Raw genomic sequence first — 8,849 nt, 5'->3', positions numbered from 1 at the left:
AATTGAACTCATAAAATTTTCTCCCAAAAACATCTAACTGTCTGAAGACCTGTTTTGACAGTTTTCTCAGAGCACAGAGTGTCTCACTCCTGATCTCCACCCTGAGCTCCTTACAGGGGGTGCTGAGGATCAGCAGCTGTGGTGGCTCATGATTTAAGTTATGTAGAGGCAGATGGCAAGTGTACAACTCCAGTTCACAGGGATAAGAATAGGAATGCTGGGAGGAAACTTTGGATGGAGCATCCATGGGCACCTTCCTAAGAAGGCGACATTTGAACAAGGACTCAAAGTCCACTGTGTTCCAGAGAAACAGCATTCCAAGCCCCTTAGCTGAGGTAAGAATGATCCTCAAGTCTCGTCATCCCTCATTATTCAAGGACACAATGAGGATAGCAATGGGGTGGGGTGAAGAGACAGAGTGGTAGCAGTAGGCCAAGTGGCTGTGACAGGGCTTGGCTCTTGTGCCAGGCAGAGTTCTTCCTGATTGAATTTATGTCATTGTCAGCAGAGCTCTGGGCATTGGGTGCTTTTTGTGACTCCAGCTTTATAATATGAGCTGGGTCACAGGCACGAGATGCTGTCCCTTGGCCCAGTGATAGACTAGGGAGTATCTAAGCCAGCACTCAGCCTGGGCCATGTCCAGAAATCTGCAGCTCCAGAAACCTCCCCCAGTGGGAGCTGTGGAACTGGGCTTTAGAAGGATTGAGCAGTGGCATTTTGCCTCCCAAAGGAATAAGACCCTAGCAAAGCAAACTTCATGAAGGCGGGTACAACCTCCAATGGTTCCACTGATCTCATGGACCTGCATGTTGATGAGATAGGGAGGGCCTGCCAGGCCTTTTTGACATAGGCTTGGGTGATATTCCCAGGTACTGACACCCCCAGGTCAGGGGCCTCTGCCATAGACATGACTTGTACCAGAGGGTGAAGATGGGCAGGAGGATCTGTCCTTAAAATTTCAGAAGATTGGATACTCCTAGGAATCCATGGAGAAGAAGCACTTATTATTCCTTGTGGCCTTTCCTTTGGGAAAGGCTTTCTCATACTACCAGAGCCACAAAGGGGTTCAAAGGCTTTAGAGGAGTTCCTGATGTAGTCTCCATGAGGATGTAGGTTTGATCCCTGGCCTTGCTTAATCACAGCATTGTCACAAGCTGTGGCATAGGTCATAGGTGTGGCTCAGTTCCAATGTTGCCATGGCTGTGGTGTAGGTTAGCAGCAGTAGCTCCAATTCAATCCCTAGCCCAGGAACTTCCATGTGCTATAGGAGCAGCTGCTTAAAAATTAAACAAGATAAATAAAATGAAATGAAATTAAACTAAAATTAAATTAAATACTTAGAGATCTTCAAAGCTGAGAAGATCAGGAGCAGCAAGTCCTGAAATCCCCAGGAGTTTCCCCTGCTAACTCTAGCTCTTTTCCCATTTCTGCCTTGTCACACTCCTGAGTAGGATGCCTGAGGAGTGGTTTGGAGGAGGCTGCTTTTCTGAACGCAGCAGACACCCTTGAAAAAGTACTCTAGTCTAATCTCCCCCAAACTGAACTTGCCTGCTGACAGGAACCCCCTGGTGAGTCCAAGACTGGGAGCCCTTCCCCACATTGCAACTCATCACTGGACTCTGGCCCAGGGCTCTTGCGAGTTAGCTGTTCATTCTTGTCTTATTGTTTTTGTAAGTCTCCATTTTAATCTTTTTTTGTTTTGTTTTGTTTTGTTTTTGTTCCTTTTAGGTGCATACCTGCAGCATATGGAAGTTCCTAGGCTAGGGGCTGAATCGGAGCTATAGCTGCCAGACATAGCCACAGCCACAGCAACTTGGGATTTGAGTCACATCTGCAAACCACACCACAGCTCACAGCAACACTGGATCCTTGACCCACTGAGCAAGGCCAGGGATTGAACCAGCATTCTCATGGATACTAGTCAGGTTCATTTACACTGAGCAACAATGGGAACACCCAAGTTCTTTCTTTAAATGTAAGTTTTCACTGTTGTCCCCATATGTATCCCAGCACTTGATGAATAGCGATTTAAAAAAAGGCATTTGTGATCAGAATGGCTCTTATTTATACCAGGTAGAATGCACATGCTATGTTTAATCCTCACTAAAATCACCAGTGTTGACACAAGGGTAGGAGGGCACAGAGCCCCAATCCTAGTCATGGAAGCACACATCCCCAACTCTAAAACCTTCAGAAACTCTAGGTAAACTTTTCCTGACCTGATTGCTTTTCAATAGCAATCTAGTAGGAAGATTCATAAGAAACATTACTAATACTCCCCTCCCCTCCCCACCCAGATCAGCCATAAAGGCAACCTAGGATGTTCCTTTCTCATACTCTCTTCCCATACTTCTTTTTTCTACTTAAAGACTTAAAAAATGGTTAAGTAGGTTTTTCAGAGTTTCTTTTTTTTATTGTTTTTTTTTTATTATTTTGTTTTGTTTTTGTCTTTGATGGCATCTGTGGCATGAGGCTGTTCCCGGGCTAGGGATCAAACCCATGTCATAGCAGCAATCCGAACCACAGCAGTGATAATGCCAGATTGTTAACCCACTGAGCCACCAGTGAACTCTGATTTCTCAAAGTAATCTCAGCATCTGCACCAGTAGCATGCACATATCTTATTCCTTAGAATCTGTGAAGGAGAAAGTCATTCCTATAAAGTCTCCAAATTGTGTAATAAGACACCTTCAGACCTGTCATATAAATGTCTGATTGAAAAGACATCTTCAGATTTGTCATATAAATGACTGATTGAAAGGACTGATTGCCCCCCCACCCAGGTTTTATTATTTGTTATTGGTGGTGCTGTTATTGAACTCACTGCTACCATTCCCCTGAAATATCTGTCAGATTGTACTTTGTTTATTAAACATATATACTCTTCATGAAATTTTTGCATTACTTCTTTTGAATTACTAAATAATTTTCATATTTTTAACCTACCTGGCATTTAAAGTACATTATGGATCATTCACATTTCTTACTCTTACTTATGATTTCAGTATATTACATTAAAAGTTAGTCCATTTACCTTTGACAAAACATATCAAAAATTATTTTGGGAAACTGATTTGCATGGTCTGAGGTACTTCTAGTCAACTCAGATGCATACTTGCTAGGTTAGTAAATTTTGGATTAGGGTGACATTTAACTTGTCTAATCTGAAAATCAGTAATGTTTCTCCAATCAGCCTCTACTGTTTGAACAAATAGATCAAAAGAATCTGGAAATATTGGTTCCCAGACAAATCACTAAAATTTTCCTTATTTTTTTATTTGTTTTGTTTTTGGCCACAGCATGTGGAAGTTCCTGGGCCAGTGATCAAATCCAACCCGCAGCTGCTAACTACAACCACAACTGCAGCAACTCTGATACTTAAACCACTGCACTAGGACAGGGATCAAACATGTGCCTCAGCAGTGACAATGCCAGATACTTAACCCACTGCTCCACAAGAGAACTCTGGTCCTTGTTTGTAATATAGAAATCTACTCAGCTGAGTTCATGAAAGATAGTGTCTTCTAGCCAGTATTCACCACTTTCTTTGCCAGCTTACATCATTTCAAAGGGACGGTTTTTGATAAAATAATTTAATGTATAGACATAGTGGCCTCTCTGGAGCAAGGTTAGTTAGCACAGAGCTCCGACTGTTTTAAATCTGTAGCTATTACTACTGATGGGTTGAACTGAGGAAGAAAATTTCAGGTAAGGAAGGAGCTGCTCTGGCTGATTCTCACCTGTCTGGCACACAGCTCATGAGGCATTTTACAGCACACCAAGTATATCTTTGACCTCCCTAATTTGTGGAAATTTTACTGTAACCTTGCAACTCTGCTGCACACAAAGATTTTACCTCACACCCTCAAGTTCTCAAGTTCTCTGCCTGACTCTTACCCTCTCCTGAATCTGCTTCTCTGGAAATACCAGGTTCCAAAATGGACTAACCAGGTCTATTGCAAGCTTCTTCTTTATTTGACATTACTAATTTGGAAAATAGGTTCAAGGCTGATTTGTAGGTACACTAGGTAGAAGTTAAATATTATTCTCGGGTTGGAAATAAGTCACTTGGTGCCTCCCCCTGGTGTCCCCACCCCTACAAAATAGCACAATGTCAAAAATGCAGCTTGTGTTCAAGAAATACATATTAAATGAATAACAAAAATAATAATTTAAAATTCCCAAAAGATTGAAATTGTTGCTCTTAATGTTAACAGAGAAAAAAAAATGCTTTTAAGTAATGAAAAAATTGAGCCTGAGCGTAGACCACAGGCAACACAATGATGTATAACTGGGAGGAGTAGAAGCTCTCCATAAGTCCTAAATCTTTGGCATACTCTATGTATGCTATTAAGGAGAAGCAGGAAGATGCAATTTACTAGAGTTTGTGCTTTTCCCCAAATACAGTGTGTGGAGAAAAACTGAGTTACTTAGTACTAATCCAAAGTAGCTTACTCCATTTCCTTAATTTGTCATCGTTGCACAACAAAAGGAAATCTCAGTCTTATTACAGTTTCTGTCCTCTAGGAAAGAAAAATAAGGAGGCAGAGGAACAGCCACCCTGAATAGCTGGAGAGAGATATAAAGTTGATTTGACTTTTCTGAATGGTGCTTACAGTTTTATTAAATATAATACCATAACTTTGGTAGCAAAGAACCAATAAATAAGTGTCTCCTTTTGATATCGTTCTACCTTTCTTTGGCCTTGCCCCTCTATTACATTTTGTTCTCAGCCATCAGTCTTTCTGATCACATTCAGTTCCCTTGTTACTTATCAACTGTATGTCTTAAGCAAATTGTTTACCACTCTGAGATTTAGTTTCCAAGTCTGTAAAGCAGGGATAAAAGTAATATCTATGTCAGACAGATTGGGAGACTCACTTTATCCTATGGAGTAAAAGGCCACCTATATAGTCTTACACAATCACCTTAAGATCGCTCACCTCTAGTCCTTGCCAATCCCAGGGAGAAACCACCTCTCTTGCTTTCTCTACTCCTGCTCACATTATCTACAGCCCCTTTCCATCTGAAACTTTTCCATAGACATTCCCCCAAGGGTAGAAGAAAATGAACACACACATGTAGCAGTCCTAAGAGCAGCTTTCCATAAGCACATACTTTATTTTAATTTTCTCATTTATCTTAAATTTTTTGCCCTGATTTTCATTCTATCTATATTAAAATAATTTAAAAACACTCAGTTAAGCAATTAAAATTTCATTCCAAATATTTCAAGTAAAATTAACACTAGAGGAAGTTGTGTTCTTATTCCTATAGCTTTGTTCATTCTGGCGCATGGCTTATTGACCCAAGGGTACCTGAATTTACAAAGCATAGCTTAGCTGATGGTTCTGTTCTAGACTTGTGGTATGCAGACTCACCCTAGAATTCATTCTGCTCAATAATTTTTTCATTATTAATTGACTTTATATCACATTAGTCACAAATATGATCCTGAATATTTCCTCTCTTTGAACTCTAGTCTCACTAAAAGAGTAGTGACATCTGATATATTCAATTTCCATTTCAATATTTAAAAAATTAGCATTTAGTCCCACTTTTCTCTTTTCTAAGTCCATGAACTTTCCCTTCCTCTGTTACAGTTGAACCCCCCTTGAGACCTCTTGCCTCGTAGGACCTTGTGCTTCTAACCCCCTTTCTTTTGTTTTTGTTTTTTTTTTCAGTTTCTTCCCTGAATTGCACCCTTCCTTGTAGCCCACAAACATTTGACCCTGCAATCCAAGTTTGCCCAAATTCTCTGCCCACTAGCTAATCCTTTTGTCTTCCTTTTCACCATAGTACTTCTAGATTTCCACTGAGATTTGGAATATGTATGATGAATTATTAAAAGGATTCACCACCCACACTCACCCAGGGCATGAAATTGCCTCTCTAAAGTCAATAATTATTTTTCAATTTGTGCACATAAAAATAGCATCAAATTGTATAAGAACTATAAAACAGTGCTCTTTAACTGATAGATTCAAATATGACCAAAATCCCTTTGATTCAAAATATTCCTATTAGAAAGTTTTAGGTAAAAGTAAATCTTCACCTATTTGAATTATTGAGGAAAAACTTCAAAGGATTTATACAATTTTCAATTATTAATTTCTGAGTTACACAAAGGAACTCCTGGTCAAAATTGGAAGACTGCCTAAAGTACTGTAAACTAGCATCTTGCTTTAAGTCATTTTAAATAAAGCAAGAAATCTCCTTTAAGTTTCCTTTTTCTGAGAATGTTGTTCAGTGAGCTTACCAAGATGAACAAGCTCAAGCTTCATGGACTTAGCCTAAAATAACCATGGCTAAGTAGAGCAGTGGTTTCCAGGTGCTTCTGGCTGACCTCCAAGCAGGAGTAGAAATCTGAGCAGTAGCAGAACTGGGGCATAAGCCTAAGAATCGCTAAAATATACACTGGGCCAATTCACGATCACTGGTTTCACTTTCTGGAGTTCCATCCTGTTTGTGAACCGCATCCCTATTGACATGAGCCAGCTCACAGAGGTGTTCTCTACAGGGGAAATAATCTGTCCCAGATAACACTGAAAGTTCAGGGCCCAGCTGCATTTTAAAGAAACCCTGGCTCATTCTCCACATCCCCAGGGAAGAATCAGAGAAGGTGAGAGTCTGCCAACCACAAAAAGACAACTCCAGCACCTTCAAATTGGTCTTGGGGCCTGGCTAGCACACCTTACCTTTGCCCCCCTTAAGGACAACTTGTAGGAAAACTTCTATGCCAAAGCCTTAGAGTTCCTGTCCACCAGATTCTTGGGACTGATTTCCTAATCAGTCTCCCTGGTGGAAAAGTCTCAAGACCTGTCAATTCCAGAGATTCTGGCATACAAAGACTTGGTGGTATTCTGGGTGACTCCTTGCATCTTTAGCCCCAGCACCTAGATGCCTTTAGAGGTACAGTGTGCAGAGAGCTGCAGGTCCAGGGCTCTGTGAACACAGAGCTTAGTGAGCTTAGTGGAGCTTAGTGAGAGGAGTAACAGCTAGGTTGGCATCCACCTAGAGGACCTTAACCACTCAGGCAAGTGGCAGCAGGATAAGATGGTCTTCTGCTTCACCCAGGCTCCCACAAGACTATCTCCTTAGTCCTTGACACCTTCTACATCCCCAAGATAAACAATTTCCCCATGAAATACTGAGCCCTGGGTTGGCTACATGACCCAACACACCCAGGACCATAGAGAGGCAAGTATTGATTCCATTGGGAACCTGGTGGTGTCCCCACTCATCAAGGACAAAGGGAAAGAGTACCCTCTAGGCAGGATCCTCACTGACAACAGCTTTTACCCCAGCAAGAATGGTGGGGGACATGAGTAAGACCCCTGGGGATTTCCTCTATGCCCAGCAAATCCAGGATCCTTTGGAACTCTTCTTGGACTGGTTGATGATTGGCCACACCCATGAACTCATGTGCTTGATCCCCACATAGTACAAGGTAGAGGGCAAAAAGGACTTCTGGATGCTTCTGGTCAGCCCAGCTCCTGCTACATATTTTTTAAGGAGAAACAGAGGAGGGCTATGGAGATGTACGCTGTTTGGAAAGATTAGAAAAGAACAACTCCTTTCTAATAGGAGGGAGGCCAATACTATCAATCAACTTCTGGCTGATGAAAACCTGAGGAAGCATAATGACTATGAGAAGTCCATCAACATGAATCACGCCATCCTGAAAAGGGAGCTGGGCCTGGTGGAGAAGGAAATCATGAACATCCCACAGCTCTTCTGCTTGGAACAAATTGACAATGCTCCTCCAACGAGCAGACCAGGAAACTCTTTGCAAACTCAGTTTCCGACCTGCTGCAGATAATTGTGATGGGCCAGAATCTGGGCATTATCAAACCTTTGGGGCTCCAAATCAATGGCACCTGCTGCCTGGAGGGAAAGATCTACAAACTGCTGGAGCCCCTGGGATTCCAATATACCTTCATTAACAATTTTGTTACCTAACTGAAATTCAAAACTTCTGCTCCTTTGCCAATTTCCATCAGGTGTCCATTGCCTTCAAATGGTGGAGTATGGTGCCCTAGACTCATCTTAGTGCTACAAGTCCTGCCCCAGCATGAAAGGCCCACTATCATCACCACCCAGTATCAGGGACCTTGAGAGCCAGGGCACCACTCCCCCTCCCTGACCCTGTTCACCTCCATCCCATGGTATTCAGTTGGGTGGCAACACTGGCTGCTTGAGCCCCTTGGAAAAAATATGGAAAACAGTCTTTAGCTGAGAAGTTACTAAATGTCAATTCAAGCTCTAGCTGTTCTGCCTGGAGAAAAATGTTAAGTTTGAAAAGGAAAATAGCTGAATCCAAAGGTCTTTTATGATGTCTAATTAAAACAGGAAGTTTTGAATATAAATTCCTATAAGCCACAGAAATGTACAGGGGAAAGTGTAGTAATATTGTAGCTGTTTACATGGTAAACACAAAAATGGCTATAATAAGTATGCATATTTATTTGCCAATCTTTGATAATCTTTCATCAGTTTCACATTTGTATAGAGCTATTTGGCATTTTCTAGACTTATAATTTCACCCAGATACTAAAAATAAGCAGCTAGTACAGACATGCTACACAGGAAACAATAAGATGTAATCTGCAAAAATAAATTTGCTTTCCTCAGCCTGACCCTTGGCACTAAAAGGTAAGTAGGGGAATAGTTGAGAACATGCAATAACTCTTCCTACTATTTCTTTCAAACATAGGACCTCTAGTTTGTGGCCAACATTTTGTGAAAATGATGGTTGCATATTTTTTTGAAATTGCATCCCTGGATTTCCAGCCCCATATTAGTAAAACTGGGTGTGATTCTCTGTGAGAGTTTTTAGAAAGATATTT

At 41.3% G+C, this 8,849-nt stretch overlaps 1 pseudogene; it reads left to right on the top strand.

Moving 5' to 3' along the window:
* Positions 1 to 245: 245 nt before the first annotated feature.
* On the top strand, positions 246 to 8,042 carry LOC125128657 (protein-arginine deiminase type-6-like; annotated as a pseudogene).
* Positions 8,043 to 8,849: the final 807 nt, after the last annotated feature.

Source organism: Phacochoerus africanus, chromosome 6 (assembly GCF_016906955.1).
Source record: "Phacochoerus africanus isolate WHEZ1 chromosome 6, ROS_Pafr_v1, whole genome shotgun sequence".
NCBI classification, from domain to species: domain Eukaryota; kingdom Metazoa; phylum Chordata; class Mammalia; order Artiodactyla; family Suidae; genus Phacochoerus; species Phacochoerus africanus.
This window is presented reverse-complemented; position numbering and strand designations above follow the sequence as displayed.